Source organism: Lagopus muta, chromosome 6, assembly GCF_023343835.1.
Source record: "Lagopus muta isolate bLagMut1 chromosome 6, bLagMut1 primary, whole genome shotgun sequence".
NCBI lineage: Eukaryota > Metazoa > Chordata > Aves > Galliformes > Phasianidae > Lagopus > Lagopus muta.
In genome coordinates, this window is record NC_064438.1 from 10,095,447 (window position 1) to 10,117,863 (window position 22,417).

The 22,417-nt window shown below is 44.5% G+C and overlaps 1 protein-coding gene across 7 annotated transcripts in view; it reads left to right on the forward strand.

The window, feature by feature from the left end:
• Positions 1–22,417, forward strand: part of LMO1 (LIM domain only 1) — a 332,446-nt gene that overhangs the window by 297,416 nt on the left and 12,613 nt on the right. Inside the window, exon 1 of one of the 7 annotated variants that reach the window (XM_048950049.1) lies at positions 6,975–7,298. The exons of the other annotated variants lie outside the window; for them this stretch is intronic. The gene's annotated coding sequence lies outside the window, so the exon portion shown is untranslated. Of the gene's footprint in view, positions 1–6,974; positions 7,299–22,417 lie in introns of those variants that run through there. 7 annotated transcript variants of the gene reach the window in all.

The window sequence follows — 22,417 nt, forward strand, 5'->3', positions numbered from 1 at the left end:
GTAACTTACGACTGAACCAACACAGGGCTTAAACCTCTGACGCTTTAATAACACGTAATGGTGCTTCCACCCTGCACACCTCGTTGAATCCGCCCTGATGAGGTGATACCGCTCCTCCTCTATGCAGCTGAAGAGCATCAGGTTCCGTGAGAGCAAAACTTGGGTGGGCAGACGTGTGTGCATGTGGATGGCAAAGGGCAAAAAGTAACGAGCCGCTCAGTTCGGTGCTACGTTCCTATGGAGAGCTGCTCTGGGGTTGTGGCTGCTTTAAGGAACGGCAGCCTGAACAAGGTGCAACTGTGCCTTGTGGCACAGGTTTCTTTATTAAGAAGTGGCAGTTGAGAAGCTAAAGCCAAAGCCATGAGTTCTGCTGTCAGACAGAGCCTGTCTCGTTAATGAACCTATGGTGCTGGTTGACCTCAAAAGGCGGTGGGGTGTGATAGCTGAGGAAGAGGAAGGGCAATCCCAGCATGGAGTGAATGAGGAACTGCCAGCAGGTGAAGGGAGGTGATATTCCTCTATTCTGCTCTGGTGAGGCCACATTTAGACTACTGTGTCCAGTTCTGGGCTCCCCAGTTCAAAAAGGACAGTGATCTCCTAGAAAGAATCTGGAGGAGGGCCAGGAAGGTGATGAGGGGCCTGGAGCATCTCCTATATGAGGAAAGGCTGAGAGACCTGGAGCTGTTCAGTCTGGGGAAAAGAAGATTGAGAGGGGATCTGTTATATCTGACAAATGTTTATAAATATCTGAAGGGAGTTGGGAGGCAAATGGACAAGGCCAGGTGGTTCTTGGTGGTGCGTAGCAATAGGGTAAGAAGTAATGGCCTAAAACTTGAGCATAGGGAATTCCATACTAACAAGAACTTCTTTGCACTAAGGGTGATGGAGCACTGGAGCAGGTTGCTCAGTCTCCTTCTATGGAGATATTCAGGACCCATCTGGGTGCCTACCTGTGTGATTTGTTGTAGGGTACTGCTTTAGCAGGGGGTTGGACTGAATGATCTCTTGTGGTCCCTTCCAACCCCTGCAATTCTGTGATATTCTGTGAATTGCCCATCACAATGGCTATCAGTGCTGGAGTGGCTATGAGTGCTGGAGAGTGCACAGGCAGACCTCTGTGTCTGTAAGAGGTAAGCCACAGGTCAGCTGAGGACAGTGAGTGAGAAAAGAGAGGGTACTCCTGAAATGAGAGGGGTCTGTGCATGGACCAGTATAACTCTGCAAAGCAGAGGCTGGCCGCTTTGCCCTGCGTGAGGCCACAGGGAGGGGAAGCATCAGGGAGAGGAGAATCAGGGAGGGAGAGGAAAAGAGGCTTTTTGCTCCCTAAGGATTTTATTGTCGTTACCATAAGCGTTTGTAAATGGCTGAGAATATTTCTAGGCTAGAAACAGGAAAGCTTCTGGTCTTCAGAAGGAATTTAGTCTTTAGGTCATCTCTCCCAGGGGAGCCCTGGAGGTGTGGAGCTGAACCGATCGGGTTAGGGATTGAGGTGGTGTGAGAGCCTATGGCTGCAGGATGTGGGACTCACCCGTCCCTCAGGTCCGCAGTCCATGTGGAGGCATTATATCACGCTGTATGAAGTTCTGTCAGTGTTTCCATATAAAACCCATATTTTCCTCAGTGTTCATTTATGGTGGAAGTCTGCACATAAGATCCTGCCCGAGGATACCTTTTTCTTTCCTATTAAAATTTTATAAACCCGTCACTTGGCTGGGATTTTTACTCCTCTGTGAAAGTAAAATAAAAGGGGGGCCCCAATGGGGAAGCAGGGAGAGGGGCATTCTCTTCCTCGATGCTCCTTTAAAAAATAAGAAGGAAAAAAGTGATTACACCTTTAGGTATAAGTGATTATGTTATTAAGTGTTAAGTGATTACACTTACAGGTGATCACCTTGGTAGGAATGGCAAGTGCCACGTCTGCAGTTTCTGAACTTCCCAAGGATCTGATGTGGCTGGATCCGAGTGTCAAAATCCATAAGCAGCTGCTGTGGCAGAAGCATCCCCTTGCTGTCCTGCATGTGTGTTGATGTGCAGGTGTTGCCCATGCTGCTCGGTGTGAGAGCAGTGATCCACAAACCTTAAAACCTTCACACAGGTCTTGACTTGTGAGGCTGTAATGGCCCTTGGAGCCTTCATGGCCCATCGGGTGATGTCTGTTACACATTACCCTGTAATAGCTCCAGAATAAAGAACTTAATTTTTTTTTCTTTTTTTTAAGTCAGTAATTATATCTCTCCGCCATAGAGTGTGATGGCTCTTAATGCTAAAATGCAGTTTTAAAGTAATGCAGCAAGAGACTGCTTAATGTCTCTGGCAGTTTCTGGACTGAGCGAAAGTCCTCTGCTCTTTCTCCAGCGTTTTCTTTCTCCTGGCAAACTCAAATTACAGTATACTCCTGTTTCAGGAGCTGACATTTCTCCTGGGGTTCTCTGTGTTGCAGCAAACCCTTATTTGATATTATGGGTCTCCTCAAAATAATGCTTTGGTCTGTCCCCATCTCACTTGCTTCTCAGGAAGAGCTTCAGCTGATAATTTGCACTCATCTTAGTAGGGCTCTGCACTCGAGAGAGCAATCTTGCCCTGGAAGGAGAAAGGACTAGGTGATTTAATACTTTTTTTTTTTATAAGCTTTTCTCTCTCTACCTGATCCTTCCACAGGATGACTGCATCCTAAGTTGGGATTTGGGTTTGCTACCCCCTACCTAAAATATATTTTCTTTCCCTATGGTTCATTCAATTATAACTGTAGGATATATCTTCTGGGACTGAGTAATTGGCTAGGTCAGAAGTAATCTTTATTTTCACTAGAGAGATGTTTACAAACTGATGCTGCAGTATCTCTTTAAAACCCACTGAGAATCTGATTAAAGGCCTGAGGATCTTCTGCAAAGATTGCCTGCTCCCAGTTGACTTGAAAGGGTCAGCATGCTGTCACAGATTCGACTACTAAGAATTAACTTAAGGCTGATTCAAATGCCTCTCTCTATGCGTAGCATTGATTGGACTGCTTTCAGATGGGCAGAGGTAACTTTATACTGCAGCATGTGTGAACTCCATTTAGTTAAATAGGAAAGCTGAATGAATATAGTCACTTGTGACATGGGAGCTCAAAGGTGAACGCATACTACCCCTTTGGCCCTGAATTAAGTACGTAGGGGAAAGTGGGAGAGAAATATAATTCCCGTGGTGGCTTACTTGGGATGCTGACTGGTGCAGTTGTTCTTCACCAAGCTCAGCTCCCAGGTTTCGTAGCATCTTTTCTGCTCCTCGTCCCCCGTGCACACTCCACCCTGAGATGGAATTGCTCATAGTGGAAATGGCAGCAGAATGCTCTTTTGAATGGAGGAAAAAACAACCAACAACAAAACAGGCCCAATGAATGAGTCCCGATGACTTGCCTCCTGCAATGCCTGGAAAGCTAAAGGTCTTTCTGCTGATACAGTCACAGCACCTGCACCCACAGGGGGGTTTCAGAGATGCATCAGTGTCACCCACAAATGAACAGCCTCAAAGGTTTGGTGTATCTGTATTAAACGAGTTGGATTTCGCTGGGGACATTTCATGGGGGTCTGTCCTAGTGTTGTCTCAGAGTGAGGGTGATGTACCTATAGACTGAGTTCTTAGGCTAACCTGAAGACTTGCTGTGTTTTTATTTATTTATTTATTTATTTATTTATTTATTTATTTATTTATTTATTTTCTCGCCTGTTGTTTTCTGTTGTTTTGGAACTGTTGTAGTAATTCCTGGTGAAAGAGCTGCTGGAAACGCTGACAGGTCTGAGTTAGAGCAGCCAGAGGGGCCCTGCTATAGTAATGCACTGCTCGGCTCTAACTGTGCCCAGCGCAATTCCTGTGCTCCCTGTAGGCAGTTACTGTGCAGCGCTCTGGCATGGTGGCTGCATTATGTCCGGAGTTGCAATTTGCCAGTGGTCACTCTCAAAAGAAAAATGTGTCCCAGCAGGATCCTGAGTGGGCTGAAGGCAATAACAACTGTGTTCTGGCCAAGATAGAGGGAAGGAGAACAGTTTTGATGTCTCCTTGTAGGTGTCCAGCCATGAAGTCAGAGAGTTTTCTGTCTGCAAGACTTGAAAAAATGACACCGGGGATTGATAGTCTCATGTCTTCTTCCTCTGTCTTCTCTCCCAGGCTGAAGGAACCACTGCCCTGGGGTCCCCATGGTATGTTTCACTGTACACAATTGAGTCCGTTTTCTGTATGATAAACAAGTTTCCGATTGCCTTCTGCACCAAATGCTATGACAGTATTTGTTGTTATAAATGTTTTCTTGCGTGAAACAGAGCACTGAACTGAGAAGCTGTGGCCATGTTGCAGTAGCCTTTGTGCTAGGCTGGATGGGTGCTCAGTGTTTGCTTCTTTCTGTCTGGTTGTCTTTTTGCTTGGGATGGTTGGCTCCTTCCCGATCACCGAGCAAGCTCTGTATGTCCAAGTCTCAAGCGATGCCTCATTCTGCCCCTCTGCACCCAACAAGGACCCAGATAAAAAACTGAGCTCAAGAAAATCATTTCCAAATCCTGATGGGTACTCAGGTTCTCTCAGCATGTGTTCTATTATCTTGTAAACTTACAGCAGTGACTCTTTGAAGAGCACTCCTTGGTGATGCATTATCAAAGAAAACAAATGTTTCTCAGCTTGGCTTGAGTTTCCATTCAACCTAGAGCAAGCCGGTTATGAACGTTATTGCGCTGGTTTCAGCTGCAAGACAACAATGTGAGTTAGTCAGCAGTACCAGCTGAGAACTGTGTGACAAGTCTTGTTTTGTTTCAATTAAATTAATACTCTTAGAATGGTATTACACTAGCTTAAAATTTTGCTTATGAAGGCAAAATGTTTAAAACAAGCTGGTTAAGTGCATAGTACTGTTTGAAGTTGTATGAGAACGCAGGAGGAGTTGCTAATTCTTCCTCTGCGTATCATGATCAAGCACTCAAGGCAGCTTGAGCATCCCAGTGAGCTTGTCGTTAAAGGAGCAGTGTTCATAGCAGGGCTGTGTTTACTCAGCATTTCCCTCTAAGCTCTCTGAGAGCTCTTTCCACGTAGGTGTTTACCTTTGAGTTTAACAGGGATGCCTACCCCGTGAAGGAAAGGTCTTACACATCCTGTGGGTGCTGATTGACAGTGTGAATACTGAAGATGGTTTCTGGGTCCTGGAAGAAATTATTAAGATGTCACGTAGGTGAAATAAATAATAATGAAATAAAAATGCATGACCCTATTTGTACTTATTTGGTGCTGTACTGCATAAGGTAGTGTATGCATACAGAAGAGGAACAAATAATCACTATATATTCCAATTTTTGAATTTTGGACTGAGCATCTGAAAAAAAAAGTTGAGAAAGACAAAGAAAATGAGATAAGTTTCCCCAAATAGCACCATTTTGGTAACCTGTACTGAGGGTGCAATTCTGTTCTTCAAATCTCAGGGCTGAACGCTATATGCTGAATTGCAAATAACATGTAAGTTCTTGTGATTCTTGTTTCAATACTGTACCCAGGGGCAGATCAGCATGGGTGTTGGCTGTTTCCAGTTTGAGAGTAAAATTCTGTGTTTTACTGTGTCAAATGTTAATCTGGCTAGGGCTCTCTGTATTGCTTAGGCAATTTAATATATGTCATCTTCATTTTCTTCCTCATTGGCTTCACCATTCTGCGTAGCATGTATTACGGTTTTTCCTCTGAACTACAGATATACAATTTGGGAACAATGCATGAACTTCATAAAGCATCTGCTCTACTGGAAGATGCCTGAAAATGCTGAAGAAAAGGATGGACATCGCACTGAGGGACGTGATCTAGAGCAATTCAGGCATGGGTTGATGGTTGGAGAGGATGATCTCAATGGTCTCTCCAGCCTCAGTGATTCTTTGATTCTAAGATTGGTTGAATTCAAAGTTTTAAAAATATTAGCAGGGAAACACACACGTATCTTTGGAAATGTTTAAGTAAACTGAGTCTTGTGTATGTATGGGAGGAGATGAGGTGTGGTCACCTGGTATGGGAAGAGGAAGAGAATGGTACATATGGGTTGGAAGAAAGACTCTTGCTTTGTGTGAGGTGGTGGGCATGGAGGCTGTGCCTCCCTCCTTCTTGGGAGCATGTGGCCAGGAGGCCTGCTTCAATGTGTGGGAACAAAGAGGGATGAAAGGGAAGTGGAGACTGGCCCAGGTGCTGTGGCAGAGCCTTCCTTCCCTTTGCCCCCACGCTGTCTGTAGCAGGAGCCCCATCATCAGCCATGAGGCCATTTGCCTCCTGCTCTGAGAAGCACATCCTGTTTAATACCTCCATCTTCACAGCTTCTTTCAGGAGTCCGCGTGGCTCTGCATTCATCCTGCCTCTTCAAAGATAGAAATCTTCATTTCTCCCTCCATTTTTGAAGAACTGAGATTCCTGAGTCCTTGAATCATTTGGCTTGCCCTTAGCTATGCTGCCTTTGCAGCATCCCTTTTATATAATCGCTGCTGCTCACAGTATTCTGTAATACATCCCCACTCCTCTCTCTAATAGACTGCTATGATGTCCATGACTTACATCCCTGAATTTTCATTACTGCTGCAAAGACTTTTATGCACTTTAAAAGGGAACAGATGGATTCTTCCCTATTTTGGAAGAGATCATTCGTGCCTGTCCACCTTCTCAAGTTCACCTATTTTCATTACTTTAACTTAAATGATTTGAGGAGTCTTCTGAGCTCTCAAAATTAAACTGAAGCCTGAATAAGATTTGAACCTAGATTTTCCTCATCTAGGCTAAAGTAGATGATAGCTTCAAGGGAGGACCTAGAGAACAGTTCATTTTGGTTATAGTTCAAAACAGTAGTCAGTCTGTGCTTTCCCACTGTGCTCTTTCAAAGTTTCACCAAGGAAGCTCACAAAGAGCCATTCTGAGATTGAAGTGGGAACAAAGTGTTAATTGTTAAATTATCTTTCGGCCCCTAAAAACCTAAGGGAATCCATCTGAAGGACGATAGTTGCATACAGAGTATCCCTGTCTCCGTCCACTGCTAAGTAGTCTGTTTTAGAAACTGTTTTAGAAACCCTTTATGTTCTGTCCTTGACAGTCCTCAATGGGCTTTTGCGCTCAAACAATATGGACCCTAGCAGGTGGCATTTTTGGCAAATGACCTCTTCTCAATAGCAGGATGCTCAGAAGTTGGCCTTTCTCATCTTTTTTCAGAACTATTGAAATAGGAGGTGAGGGGCAGATGTATTGCTAATAGCGTGAAGATGCGCTGAGATCTCAGGCAGGAAGAAAAATCCAAATACTGGTTTCCAAAGAATTCGGTAAGTGGTGAAGAGCGTGGTTTAGCAGCTGAGCAAGGTAACGAGCAGCACTTCTCTCTGGAAACAAACGATGTAAACTTCCAAGAGCGAGTCCTCTGCTGCGGCAGAGGCTAATGATACGAGTATTCTGAGACTTGCAGCTTTTTTCTCCTGTGCTCTGCTCACATTTGCCTCTCTGACGTGAACCGCAGTAATACGCACCATTTATGTGTCTCTGTCTGATTTTGAATAATTGTAGTAGTAATTACTAATTTCCAACCCTTGACCCGCTTTTTTAATCGCATTTTTTAAAGCAGTCTTTTGGTGCCGTTTTAAAATTTGATGTTTGGTTTTTAATTTAGATAAATTAAACCGAAGTGTTCTTGAGGGAGCTGCACGCTGAGGTCAGAAGCTTCATCCGCACAGTGCCCGTTTTCTTTAACCTATTTTAATAATTGCAACTGCCTTCTTTAATGGCTGGTTTTTGTCTGAACAAGGCTGAATTTGTCATGTTTAGGCCATGCTGCTAGGGTTAGCAGTGAAGCAAAGCGCTGTGGGGTGGCACTGAGGTTTAGGGATCAGCTTCTGGGTTGGGTAGGTTCTGGGGCCAGGTTCCCTCCCTGCCCAGCAGCCTGGTCCTGGAGCTCCCCAAACTTGTTCCTTTGAAAAAGGCCATTAGGCTTTGGCATTCGTTGGCCACCCTGCCTTCGGCATCCCAGCATCAGCTTTGGCTGGTTCTGGTAAACGGTGCCAGTTTTTAGGCTGGTCTTCTTACCTTCCTCTCCTCCTCTCCCTTCTCCTTTTGCTTTCAACTGGGAAAGTTTAATGGGGCGTGATGTTTTTGAACACGGAAATAGGTATTAAAGAGCAATTAGCTGGCCAACCTGAGTGGATAAAACAGAGAAAGTTTGCCAGAGATCTTCATGTCTTCAAACATTTGTACAAATCTCTCGTCAAGTACAGAAATAATTGTCTTTTTTCCCCCTCTTCTTCTCCTTTCCCCTCAACCACTTTCAATCCCGCGTCTGGTTCAATAGAACGGCTGTTTGCATGAATGGCTTAGTTAGCCAGGGTGGTAATAAAACACTTTAAATTTATTGTGACATTTGGATTTAATTAAAAAGTACACACTTAGAAAAGTAAAACATAATGTGGAGAGGGAGTCAGGAAGGTTTTTCTCCTTTTCTTCCAAAAAGCTAATTAGAGTTGTATTTTAAATTGTTTATGTGCTGCTAATCATTGTAATAAATCATTTATACTGGGAAAGACACACTCTAATGTGCTTGTGCAACTGTTTATGCTCTCAAGTTTCTATCATGAACAAATTGATCTGGAAGTGGATTTATTAACCACTAGGGAAGAAATCATTAGTGCTTTCTCTAAATATTCCCCAGGTACACTTTTATTATAGTAGTTTACTGTTTTAACTAAAAGTAACGTTATAGAGCCTCGGTTGTAATTATAATGCAAATTGACTTTCCGTCACTTAAAAAGAAGGAAAACTGCCTTTTCTCTGGGAATATATAGCTTGCTGCTTCCAAAGACCTAGCCGAAAAGGAAATGTAAACTGTATCTAGAGAAACACAGGGACTTTATGGAAGTTCTAAAGCAAGCTAGCGGGAAGTTTCATCTCTTAAATCTACCTGGCCTTTGGCAGATGATTTTAGGCCAGGATAAATTTAGCTGGTTACGTTAATTCTTCTGCACCCGGCAGCCTGCTCACAAAGTGACCTGGTGCATTCAGAGAGCTGGGAACCACTCCGAATCTGTATCAGATGATTGGTATTGCTGTTCCCCTGGGACTGGTGAGGACACCGATGAGCAGATTTGCACGCAGAAGATTGGCAGCAGAAGTGATAATCCGAGCCCTTCTGGTCTGCGGCGCCGTCCTTAATCACAGCCGGGGAGCTGCTGGCATCCCAGCCCTCGCCAGGTGCTTTGGAGGTGGGTTCATCCTGGAAGTGCAGAGCTGGGTGCTAGGCTGAGTGCGAGGGGATTTGCAGCCCTGTGCTGGGCCTGAGGCTGAGCAGCAGCTTTCATGCTCCAAGATGCTGCTGAATTAGCGCTCAACACACATCCTTTCCCATGATAGTAAATTGCTTTTCCCACCCTCCCTGTGAAACCAAATCCAAAAATCGAAAACTCCAGCAAACACTGGTAGGTTTTGTGGGTGCCTTTTAAATTTAGCTGCTCTTATTTGAGGACTGAATTATTCATTTACAGGTTTAATGTAAGGCAACCAGACGGGAATACCTGCAGCATGTTGATTTACACAGTTCAGTAGATGGTTAGATGCTTTCATTTGAAGTCCTCAAAATAATGAACTGCGGTGCAACTTGATAGGGAGGTTTCATCTTAAATGGGATATTCTTAATTAAAAAAACAAAAATACCAACTGAGCAGTGTCCAAATTAGTGGAAAAACCAAAGGCTGCTCGCTGTTCGCTTTCTCAGAAACCTCCTGTACGTTTTCTGCAACGTTAGGCTTCCCTAATAATCTGTGGGACGATGCAACCAAGATGTATGACATCCTGCATGCAATAGGGTGGGGACGTTTCCCATTCCATGCAGGAGCTGCAGTGGCTATTCACTTTGCTGCCTGCAGATGTTCGTGTCGGTGTTAGGAGAGCCTTGCTGCACTAAGCGGCTCTCAGAACTGTAAGGAATCAAAGGATGGCTTGTGTCTTCTACAAAATGTGGGGTTTTTTTTTGTGTTCTTTAGATCCTTTTATGGCCGTTTTCAGAGTGAAATAAGAGGCCCTCAGTCACTTCATATTCTGCTGAATCTGACACTTAGAAATGTAAACGTGTCTATCAGTATGCCATTAATTGAGAATAATAAATGTCCCTTTATATGCAAAGTCTTTATATAGAGGTGACTCCTGCTGCGATTCCTGAAGGCATTTTTCTTTCAAAGCACAAAAATATCAGCACTTAAAGCAGCATTTGATATTGCCTCGCTGTTCCTGCAGCCCGAGCTCTGAGTTGCCAGGGCTTATTTCTCTTCTCTTGGCACTTTATAAGGTATGTCTTGTCCAAATGGGGACCTTCTCTGCAGAAGTCCAATGGGACTGTGAAAGAGCCAGTGGCAGTTGTATGGAAAGGGACAGAATTCCAAATTGGCATCTCCCGTGCCAAAGAGAGTAAGAAGGGAAGGGACATACAGCCCCATAAATGCAGTCAGTGGAAGCAAAGCTGGTGCCCGTCTCCCTCAGGTGATGAGGATGAGCTGTTCTTTGTGTGCAGAAACTCCGCTCATATAGTTCTGGGTTTGCAAGAAGGGATGAAAACATCACAAATGCTGCTGCGAGCTTAATTATGTAGCTTTGGAATACCAGGTCTGTCAGTGTTAGAGCTCTGCTGAAATTTCAGGTACATTTTAATAACCAGGGCACATAATGACCTGGTAAGGTTTGGAACCTCCTGTTTAAGCTGCATTTTGTCCCTTGCTTTAACTCTTACCTTCTGGGAAGGGCAGCATGCAGGTATGCACACTACCTCGGACCCTAGCAACATGAGATGTCATGTTGCAGCCCAGTGGTAAAGCCACTCAGTGGAGCTGTGATGAATCTACCCATGAATCGCGTTCTGTAGCATTTATAATGCAGAGCACCTGCCTCAAATGCTAACTTCCAGAACGTTTATGTACACTGATAATGTGACACTAACCGTGGGACGCAGGTTTGTCATCTTCTACACAAATAGGAGCCTGGGTGGAGTGGTATGATAATATGTTGGCATAAGGTACACTGTAAAAATAGACATTCCTCCCACCACAACTGGAGAATGGACAGAGGATATTGCCTGCGGAGCTTTGCATATTGTACTGCAAGTGTATTTTGACACTAGAAACTGAAGAAATGGGAAACTAGATATGCCTGGGCAGTAACTAGTGATCCAAGTGTCAGGTTTGATGCTGGCAGACTCTGTGGAACCAGTAGCTCAGATCTCAGGAGGGCTGGCGGAGTCCTTGACCTTCGTAGCTGATGAGCTGTTGTTACTGCTGTGGGCTGCCTTCAAAGAGAGGGATGGGCAAATCGTAAATACAGCAGTGGTGCCCATTCTGCAGAGATACAGGACGTGCTGGAGCGCTAATACAGGGGAAGTATTTTTCCTGATTTAAACAGCACTGTCTGTGTGATGTCTGCTGGCTTTGCTTCTCACTGGAGATGGAAGTGTGTCAGCCCTCCAGCTGTTTGTGGTTGCAGTATGGAGAGGTTTCTAGGCAAAAGAAGCGTGATGTCAGCATTGAAAGCATATTTTAAAAAATCAAAATTTCAGATTGCCCAGGCTCTAGGGATAGTTTGTGATGGAGCTCATAAGAGAGTAGAGCAGGAGCTTCAGTTTGAGGATTCTTATTGGTCTTCCCCAGAGAGATGAAGGAATTTGTGCCAGGAATTCCATTGGGAAAATAGCCTTCATCCCAGATAGCTGTCAGCAGAGGTGAGACAGGGAATGGATGATGTCAGTGCCACACTGGGAGGAGAAACAAGCTTTCAGCTTCCTGGGCCGTGTTGGCTTTTGGGGCAGATATGCAGCTCCTCTTGCTCTGCCTGTTGTGGCTGGAGTCAGACTTAGCTGTGTCGAGTTTGGGACTGAAGTGAAAATAAAGCTGAGCCTGCATAGATAGTGAGAAGTCTCTGCGAAGTCTTCCTGCTGGTTAATTCTCTGAAAGGAGGGTGGCAATTCCACACTCTGCAGTTGCTGTAAATTTGCTGCTGCAGATAACGGAGATGGAATACATGCACTTGGACTGTCAGGTGGCTGGGATGCAGATGTCTATTCTTGTTCACCCGGTTCCTGTTGTAAGTGCTCAAAGACTCAGGGTGGATCTTGGGTCTCGCAAATTCTCCTTCAAATGTTTCCATGAGGCATTGAATCAGTGGCAGATGTTGGTTTTTCTTATCAGAGTTTTGGTTTTCCTTGAATCCGTATAACTACAATAACAGTATGTAAAGATGAAGCAAAGTAAATTAAGATATCTGTGTGTACCTTACCACTTCAAATGCCATTGGTATGCAGAAAGAAGAAAAAAAAAAAGGACCGTACAGCACTAGAAACAACAGATTATTCATCTTAAGCTCTGCTTGCCTTCCTCATCATGGCTCACTTTAAAGTTGCTTTCCTTTCCCTGGCTTAGGTAATGTAGGCACTCCTCTGAAAAGAGGCACCACGCGGAGTGCGGTAGAGTCGAAGTAAATTTGAGAAAAGGATTACATTTTCTATGTGGAAGCAATGAATGTAGGCTGCAGATAAACGACATGGGTTTAGAACGATCATTGTTGCTACAGCTTGATTATTTTTCTCAGGGCCAGGCGCTAGCTTCTTCCTTTGAAGAACTACTGTACTCCTGCCTGTACTGTATTTTATATAACATTTGTGCTGTCTTCTCTTCTTCCATTTGCTGCTTGCTTCTCTTTCTCACCCAAAAATAGAATGCTGCAATCACATAACTTCTGAGTCTTCAGCAGTGGCAACTGACTGCTACGAGAGGTTTGGACAAGAGCACCCCATGGCCTGTGAATATCCCCATTGTATACTTATGCCTCTATAAGCATCTGCTCCAAAGCTTTAAAAAACGAGAGCTGCAGAGAGGATGACATGGTCTTGGGAGTGATCAGAGCTAGGAATAATGCAGGGCTGCCGAGAAGCTCTCTAGGTCAATAAGCAAATGTTTGTAGCTGTCTCTGCAGAAAGGTGTGCAGAGAGCAAGCTGCACACGGCAGGGCTGGCGGTGTGCTCTGGAAAACCGCTGCTGTCTGGTTCCCTCCCAGATGGATGCCCAGTGGGAGCGTATTCCTTGAGGACTACATCTGCTTTATGAAAAAAAGAGGCAGAGAAAGAAGGACTCTACTATGTTTTGGAACTAATAAGGTGAGTTTTGCACAGCCCTGTCCTTAATTACTTAGATTGTGGGAGACAAATGGATGAAGCCAGGCTTTTCTCTATAGGACAAGGAGTAATGGCCTAAAACTCGAGAACAGGAAGTTCCACACTAACATGCAGAAAAGCTTCTTTATGGTAAGGGTGACAGAGCACTGGAGCAGGTTGCTCAGGGAGGTGGAGTCTCCTTCTGTGGAGATGCTCAGGACCATCTGGGTGCCTACCTGTGTGACCTGTTGTAGGGTACTGCTTTAGCAGGGGGTTGGACTCAGTGATCTCTTGAGGCCCCTTCCAACCCCTGCAGTTCTGTGATATTCTCACAAACCTGACTTCCAGATATTTATAGTCTGTAAACATCTTGAAATATCAAAATAATCGTGGCTTTTTTATTTCTTTCTTTAGGAGGGGGAATAAATTACCTGATCTTGTTTGATACCAGTGCACAAGTTGATAAAGAGCAAATTTTCTTTAGTTTCAGTTTCTTGAGCTCACTGGAGAATTGTGGAGCGCTGAAATGCCTGGAACGAATTCAAACAGCCAGTGTGGGGTGAAAATGCACCCTCCACTCTTATGGGCAGTGGGGAAAGGCAGCTTTCCGGCTGCTCCACAGCCTTGTGGCAGCCCAACACCATTCCTTGGCCTTGGGGAAATGCGCCTCAAGTCCTAAAGCGGACTCAAGCTTTAGGAAGCGCTCAAAGTCCTAAAAGGAAATTAGGATCTCTGAGGATTCTGGACTGCTTGTGTTCATCCGAAGAACAAATCCTTAAATAAAGGATTTTTTTCAAGTTTTCCTAATTGCCACACGTTCTCTCTCTCCCCCCCTTTCAGTGGCTTTGGACAATTGCAGAACTTTGGCTTTAAATTTGTCTAATCTCTTGAGATATCTGGGAAGGAAAACTATTGTAACTGAAAGTGGCTCCTTTTCTTCTTTTTTTTTCCCCCTTTTCTTCCATTTTAATAGATATGTTTAGTCTACTTTAAAAGCTTTCTGGAGAACCTTTTATAAATGGCTAATTTAAGCTTGTCAGGTTTTAATTATAATCTCTCTATACACAAGTTAAGATGCTTAATGCTAGTGAAAAGTTCTGAACACAAAGCAAACCTGTGTCAAGTTGCAGGGCACTCTCACCCGTCTTAATTGCTTTTGGTCTGAACTTTAACCTCAGCTCTCCCATCTGTCTTACACGCTCCCTTCTCCCATCACAACTTTCCTTCTGCAGAGTGCTGAGGCACCGCCTTAATTCCACGGGGTTTCTGCTGTAGCAAAGTCCTGCTGTCCACCTGTGGATGTTCGGCTCGTTCATCTTTCCCCTGCAGCAGTGCACATTCATGGAAAAGTGCCCTGAGACCCAAATATCACAACTTCTGGTCTCAGTTAAACATCTCTTCCCAGTGGTATCAATAGTGTTTTTTTAATCTGCGGTTTTATGGATGTTGCCTTAGGTAGTTTATTCCTTTGCAGCACCGTTCTCTAATTTTTGAACCGTGACCCAGCCTTTGTAGCAAGGGTTAGCGGTGTTTTTTTTCCTTAGATAACAATGAGCTTTATTCAGGCTTAGAAAATTAGTCTTGAAAATACTCAGTCAGTGCAGATTCTTTCTGGAGAATGCATTTAAAAGTTTAAATCCAAAATTGATTTGGAAGTGCTCTAATCTAAAATAACCCTGATGTTAGCATTGTTGTCTGCAGCTCCTGCTAGCCCCGGTGTTCCAGTACAGTGCATTGGCACACAGTTCCCTGATGCTGTGAAATTGAGTCTCATCTGGAGGTACAGGCTTTTTTAAAAAGGATTGCAAAGCACTTCAGACTTCTTATTTCATTAGTTCGGTGAAGGAGTTCATTTCAGCAGTCAGGAATCTCGTGGTGGGGTGGAGGACAACCGAGCCAACCGAGCAAGAGCCCCACCAAAACAGGGTGGAGGACAGGCTGCTAAGTCAGCTTCCTGGCCAGCAGGTTAGGATTTTAAAGCCATAAGCTGGTGATTTGGGAGTTCTCTTTAGCTTGAGGTTTGAGGCAAATCCTCAGACACGTGCCCTCTTCGGGCTTCAGGAAGAACCCTTCAGGAAGCCCTTGGTTCTGCATGCTGGACTAGGCCATGTGTGTTTTTTTCACTGTTTTAAAGCAAGTGAAACCATCAGTGTCTTCATGTATGTCGGTGAGAGTTAAATGGAGCATAGGTAAGAGCACTGAGGAGCAGACTTCCACTTTAAGAGAATCAGTTGCTGCACGGAGCGGTGGTAATGATCCAGGGGAGCAGGAAAAGAGTAAAGTGTGAGCGTTATCCAAGGTGCAGGCAGCAGGTCATAAATTCTTGTAGTGGTGGTGGTCTGAAATTCAAGGAATAGGATTAGAGGGCTACTGCAGGTTAATGAAAATGACTCCCTTAGGATCAGCTTGAATGCAACTCAGCGGTCAGCCATAAGAGGAGGAATGCCTCGTGCAATTCCAACTTCTCATCCGTATTCTGAATACTGCGATGCCGGGCTCCTGAATGCTTAATAGAGTAGAATATGCTCTGTTACGCTATATTTCATATGACTTCTAAGATGCTTTAGTGCAAACTAAATGTCATGCTGACTTGCCCCAAACCCTTTAGAGCTCACTTTACTCTGGAATATATGGTGAATTGCAGCAGGGTTTTCCAAGCCTTTCTGGGGCATTTCACAAAAAGAAACAAAAGAAAGATGTTGTGCAGTCTTTTCCCCTTACTTGGGTCTCTTCTGTTGTTCGGGGTAATAGTGCTCAGCTCCCATCTATACATCATCACCACAAAGTATACAACAGCTGAAGCCAAGGAACCGCTTTTAATTCTTATCAGTGTAGTTCCTTGTGAAGAAGAGTAGTGTTAATAACAGCTGTGGATTGTAAGGTCTGACTTTGTTGGTTGTGACCAACAAAAATTGGTTGGAGACATATAGGAATGGCCAACTTCAGCTATGCAAATGTTTAGCGAACAGCACTGTACTGGGATCTGCGTACTTTTTCCTGTGAATGAAAGGAGAATGGCCTAGTAGCAGAGTTTCTTAGTTGCATTAGTGAAATGGTGTAGATTAAAAGCTGTTGGTGGGAGCAAGCAGTGACTCAGTAAGACTAAATCCAGACCTCAGTAACAAGAAGAACAGCAGCACTGTAAGCATTTAGCCTCTGCTTCTACTGTCTCCTCTGTCTTCATGGCACTAGGACAAGATGGACAGAAGCTGTGCTTGGGCAGAACGCACCCTTGTCCCCATTCTGGCTGTGCTGGAGAGTCAGGGACAAGTCAGACTGCTGACCCTCTTGAGCTCTGCCACGAGCACACAGGGAGTTTGGGGGGTGGAGTGCAACCTTTAGGACCTGGTGCTAGGACTGTCAGGGTAAATTCAGGCTCCTGAAGATTGGCTGGACGTTGCTGTGTCGGCTGCAGGTGTCATCCAGATAAATTCAGTGCGCCCTGTGCCGGTCTGAATGGTGTTTGACACCCATTCTGGTCTTACACTGCAGGAAAAGCATGCTGCTTCCAAATACTGGGGGAGGAAGGGTGTTCTCTGCTACTTGGTTTTTCTCTGCTGCTATCATGAGAAAAAATTCCAGTCTGCTTTATTTTTTAAGACAGCAAACTGATTATATATTGTAAAAGATCAGTGTTTTCATGGGTGAGTAGTAATTACTGAGTAATGGCTTAAAACATTTCCTGAAGGAACATAAAGCTGTTTTTAAAAGTCAAGAGTACATTAAAAGGATTACCATGTAGATTTGATTTTTAGATAACACTAAAATGGATCCCAAATGGACTTATGAAAAGGGATGCTATCTCTTTAATGGAAAGTGCATGGTCTGACAGCTCAGCATGCAAATGGTCCTGGAAAAGGCTGTGTGTTGTGTTTTTTCCTTTCAACAAGAAGAGAAGGAAATAGCTTTCCTTCCTGCCCTGCTCCTTTCAACTTTTAATAGCAGACGGGTCGGTCTGCTGTCGCTAGGAAAGGGAGAGGAGCCCGTGTTTCCAGGATAACTGCATCTTTCTGAGTCATTAGGGAGGTGTATTTCATGACTTCCCGAAGGTCGTCAGCAATTGTCTCCCTGACTTGGACTGCATTAAGTGCAGGGACCCTCTCTGTGTTCCTTGCAGGTGAATCTTTCATCATCTCCTGGAATTGAAGAAAAAATGCCAGTAAATAGTGCATTCATAGAGGTAAAGGTGCAGCTGTGCTAATCTTGTGCAGGGCATATAAGCCTAAGTGTTTGGCTTTGTGGTGAGTTTGGGTGGGAGACCAGTGCTTTCATATAGAATAACTTGCAGTCACCACAGCATTTGCTAGTTCAGAGTTGCCAGCACAACTTTCTAGTGATTAATGGTGTAAAATATGCTTTTGGCCTGAGAATGGCTTCTTCTAGAAACATTCAAAGGAGTACATTCACATTTCATTAAATACGGAGCAGCAGGATTCCAAATTCTTTTGTGGTATTGCACGAATGATTATAGGCTCCAAAAGTCTTGAGAAATTTCTCTAAGCCTGCGAAAGCTTTAGATTGGGTAGTCATCATTGCCTGCATTAAGGGCTGTGACAGATTGCTTCATCAGTGTACACAGAGCAGAACATCAAATGGCCATTTGGCAGTGGGCACTGAAATTCTATTAAGGTTGCCGAAAGCTTAGGTTGACATTGTATATGTCTGCAAAGAGGCAGAAGAAAAGATGATGATGATTGTGCAATGATATAGTTCCATTCTCCTTAAAATATTCACAACTACAGTGTACTGAATCTGTCAGGGTGATGTTAATGTCTCCCTGCTAAGCCTTAGCTCTGCTACATTGCACGTCTTTGCTTATCTATTGGAACCTCGGTAGCAATACATTAAGCAGTGTGTTTTACCCAGGAGGTCAGGACTGTGGGGTATTACATGTCTGCATGGAAATAATTGACTTGAGTTTTTGCTTCTCAAACACTCTTTGGGATTTTAACTTGACACAAGGTTTTTCTATCTGATTTGTTTTCTGTTTTGGAAATGGGCAGGGAAGGGAGCACCAGACTGCATTTAGCATTCACAGGTAGACGTTCCTAAGTGAGCTGAAAAGCGAGGGATGAGTTCTTACCTTTGTGATCATTTGGCTCTGAGACTTGTCTTCTGCTGGTTTGCTTTGACTAAACTCCGTGAAGAGAAATTCTGGGACACCAGTGTCTCCTCAGTGGTCACTTGCAAAGCAGAGGAGTAGTGAGGAGTATGGGAAGAGTTCCAGGCTCATCATCCTGAGTGAACACATCTGTGATATTACTCATCCCCTGGGTGGGTGGTTTATGGCTATTCTCTCTGTACCCTCTGTACCAGACTTCATTCTACCACAGAAGCTGAGTGAGGGAGCTGGCCACCAAAAATCAGGACCTTTGCTAGACTGTAGAGTGCTAAATAGTGAAGGTTTAAGGTACAAGAAATCTGCACTTTTTTTTTTTTTTCCACTGTTCCCAGGGCTTCAAGCAGTAAAAAGAAATTTTACTGAAACATTACATGTGCTAAGAATAAGCTTTGGGCACATGCCAACTGTGAAAAATTAAAGCTCAAACAGGTGTGTTTCGCGAGCACAGGGAAAATGTTGCTTACAAGAATGATGTATAGAAACTTTTGCAAAGGTAGTTGCGTTCAGCCTGCTGCCTTGTGTTCCCTTACAGCAACAGGTTGTCCTCAGGTGAGGGCAACTCTGCAATGAAGAGACTTAAACCAAGCACTAGAAGTCTCAGAACTCTGGGGGAAAATGGAAATTTAGATGCTAACTCTGAGCCTGGGATCTGCTTTGGTACTGATTCCAGTGATGTGAATGGATATCGCTGAGCACAGGACATGAAAACAGGGTCTGTCCATAGTGAGGTTGGAGCAGGAGGTAAACCCTCGAGGAAAGCTGCTGTGGGAAATGAGAGTCTACAGTGTGCTTCACTCAGGCTCATTCAGAACTGGAGAGCCCCAAAGTTGCTATGCTACTGGGAGGAGGATTATAGCATAGTTAAAACAAAAATACTGATCAAAATGTTGCTTCTCCTATTAAGCACACTCTCCAACTGTTTGGTTTTTGGTTGTTTTTTTTTTTTGCCTTGCTTGGGGAATTTATTCAGTAATGACGCAGAAGAAAGAATACCACAAATGAATTGCTAAAGTCACTGTAGAAATCACCTACTGTGTATTGCACCATGAAACTGGAAATGAAAAAAGACTGTGGTTATTCACTGAATAATTTTGATGAATGGTCGAAGGCTCGTTCGTGAGTGGTTAGTTGCAAGTACTCAGTGTTCCAAAGGTAACGTTTTAATTGGATATACTGATGAAATGATGAGCTTCACCTTGCTGGCCATCATCCTTCAATGAAGGCATCCTGGACAGCGTGCTCAGTTCAGGGGAAGTGCATGGTTTGCCTTCTTTCACAGGGCCTGATATTCGTAGAAGGTGAGTAATACAACACTGGGAACACAAAGGGAGCTTCTTTTTAAGGGAATGAAAATTCACTGCATCTTTTTGGCAGCGGCTGTCTGCATTTACTTAAATGGGTGATGCAGGGCTCTAAAGCTTTTAAATGATACCAGATCCTCTGATAAAAGACACAAGACTGCAGCTTTTTTATTGCGATGAGACAGGAGTTAATAAGATTACTCCTACTCTTCAGTTACTTTTTCATCTTTTGCAGCCAAATGCTCTTTTTTTTTTTTGTTAGTAGGCAAAAGGAGGTCAGCTCATTTACAGGGTGTTGTGCTAGAAATAAACATTTTTCCCTCAAGTGGAACTCTGAAACCTAGGCTTAAGTGCCCAGCTCCTGAAACACCAGTCTTGGAACCAGAATTGCTCTTAGTGCTGGCATGCTGCATCCCTGTAAGGATCACTTCTGTAAGTTCTGTAAATTGTTAGTTCTCTGCTTTGTTTTTGAGCAGGCTTTTATGGGAGAGGTAGCTAATGAGAAGGAAACTTTAAACAACAAACAAACAAACAAAAATCCAAACTGGAACAAAGGAGAGAGAACTTGCCGAGGGAAAGAGTTAAAGCCATCTGCCCGAAAGCATTGTGTGAAACTTGCACACAGTGTTGGGGAAATAAGCCAATTATGTGTGCTTCACAGGAGGTGGGGGACTGACCTTTGTGTATAATTAGTTCTTTTATTTAAAGCAAAGATTTGGAATAGAATAACTAATTAGCTGTCATAAATGGCAAATGGAGGACTTGGCCGACTCCTGGGGGAGCTGGGGGAGGTCCTCCTGCAGCTGAACGACTGGGCTCTGCTCACTGGGTGCTCCTTTCTGCATCCCATCCCACAGAGGCGGTGGTGGCAGTGCTTCCTGCAGCCCCTTGGTACCAGAGTGGGCTGAGAAGTCCTGCTGATGTCACCTGCCCTGCTCTTGCCTGCAGAAAGAACAGCAAGGCTGCAAAGCCTCCAGGCGCCTATCGTTAGCCAGCGGTCCCACATCGCTCTTCCAGACCAATTAACCTTTAGAGTTGCATTAAAGAAATCAGGTGGCGAGCTTCCATGCATTCAGAGGGACCAGTCACTCTCATGCAGATCAGAGCACTACGGAGATGTACTACTTAGGACCATCGCAGATAACTGTTATTAGAAGGTCCACCATCTATAAGAAAGTTGCGGGGCAGTCTTGGAAACAAGGCTTTATGAGCATAGCCCTTAGAGGAGTTGCAGCTGATTGCCGTGTTGAATAGAAATGTCAGTAAAACAGGCTAGAAAAACTTGGAGGTGTGCTTAGTGGGCGCTCATCTTACAAAGCCAGCAGAATAATTTTGCAGGAGGACCCCAGCTGAGAAGATATGGGCTGATTACAGCTGGTTCACCCGCCTGTGAACGGAGGTAAAGTTTAGATTACTGACTGCAATAACTGCCTCTTTAGACACAGCCATAAATTTAAGTATGTCCAGAGGTGGCGTCTATAATTTTTTAATGTGCATTGGAGCTCTGAGCACTCAGAACAGGTTTTGTTTTGTATTAACCAGCAGCAAGTCTATTAAGTTGTAAAGGGCAAAGAAGGGAGCGTAGGCAGCCAAGAATAGAAATGCTTCATCCACCACTCTTAAGGAAAGATGGAGATGGAAGATGAGCGCCATGGAGTTCAACTGATGGTCTTTTTGGAATGTAGTGACCGGCCAGCATTCTCCATCACTGTGTGTGTCAGTGGATGAGTGCCTATCTGTCTCCCTAGCTCCGCACTGCTGCTCTTTGCCTTCTGGGTGCACGTGGCTGGAGTGAGCCCTTCTTTCTGGTTAGGGCACCAGAGTGTTACATCACTGAACGGGGGATCTTGGTGGAAAAAATCTGCGCAGAGGAACAAAGCAGCACTGTGGTTTTGCAGTGGGGAAATTTCCAGAAAGGAAGAGCAGCTCTGCAGGTGGTGGCTTCTGCCTGCAAAGTCTGGCTTGTTTGGGGTTTGCTGGAAGGAGGCGGGCAGAGGAAACGGGTTCAGTGCTGGCTGTGCCCTCTCTCCACTCACCTCCAACTGCGAAAGGGGTTAAGCTTCTGAGATGCTGCTCTCTTGTTGCTTGGAAATGACATGGCAGGCATGCGAGGAGCCCGTGCTGATGGAGTTTGGCAGTTTTTGAAATTTTGTTTCACGCCTTGCCTGCTGTGTCAGCTCACCAGCTAATTGCAGCCGCCGCTTGGCCCGGTGTGTGTGCTCTGCGGCGCTGGGCTGGCGGAGGGAACCTCACAGACCAGGATGTAATTTCAAAACACTGAACCTGACCAGCAGAGGCTGACCTTGCTCGTTATTATCTGAGTGGGAATAGCAGCTTTGAACATCATATGATCTCTGAAATGGTACCTTTTTTCATTAGAAAGCCCCCTGCTGAAAGCTGACCAAATACATTGCTTTTTTCCTTGCTTAAGGTACTGTTTAAAAATATATATATCTGTTCCTTTGCTAGTTATTAGAAGAAAATCAAAGTAGTACATTCCCCTTCTTGGAGGAAGCCTCTCGTAAGACAATGGAGTGCTTGGAGGAGCAGGGAGCCGAAATGGCAGAGAGGCAGGAGGGCTCAATGGTTCCAGTTATCCAGAACCAGCATTTTGAAACCCCCATTTGTGTCGTCCTGGGTTGCATGTGTGCTGCTCAAAAACAGGTTTAAGTTTCCACTTCATTATTGCATATTTGCCAGTCACATCAGAAATTTGCCGATGTTGACTTTGCCGGTGCCGCAGCGTCAAGCAGGAGGGCTCTTTAAGTCTGGAGACTTCTCCAATGTTACTTGACCCGTCTCCGTGCTGCTGGGACTACTTTGATAACAACCAGATCGATGCCTCGC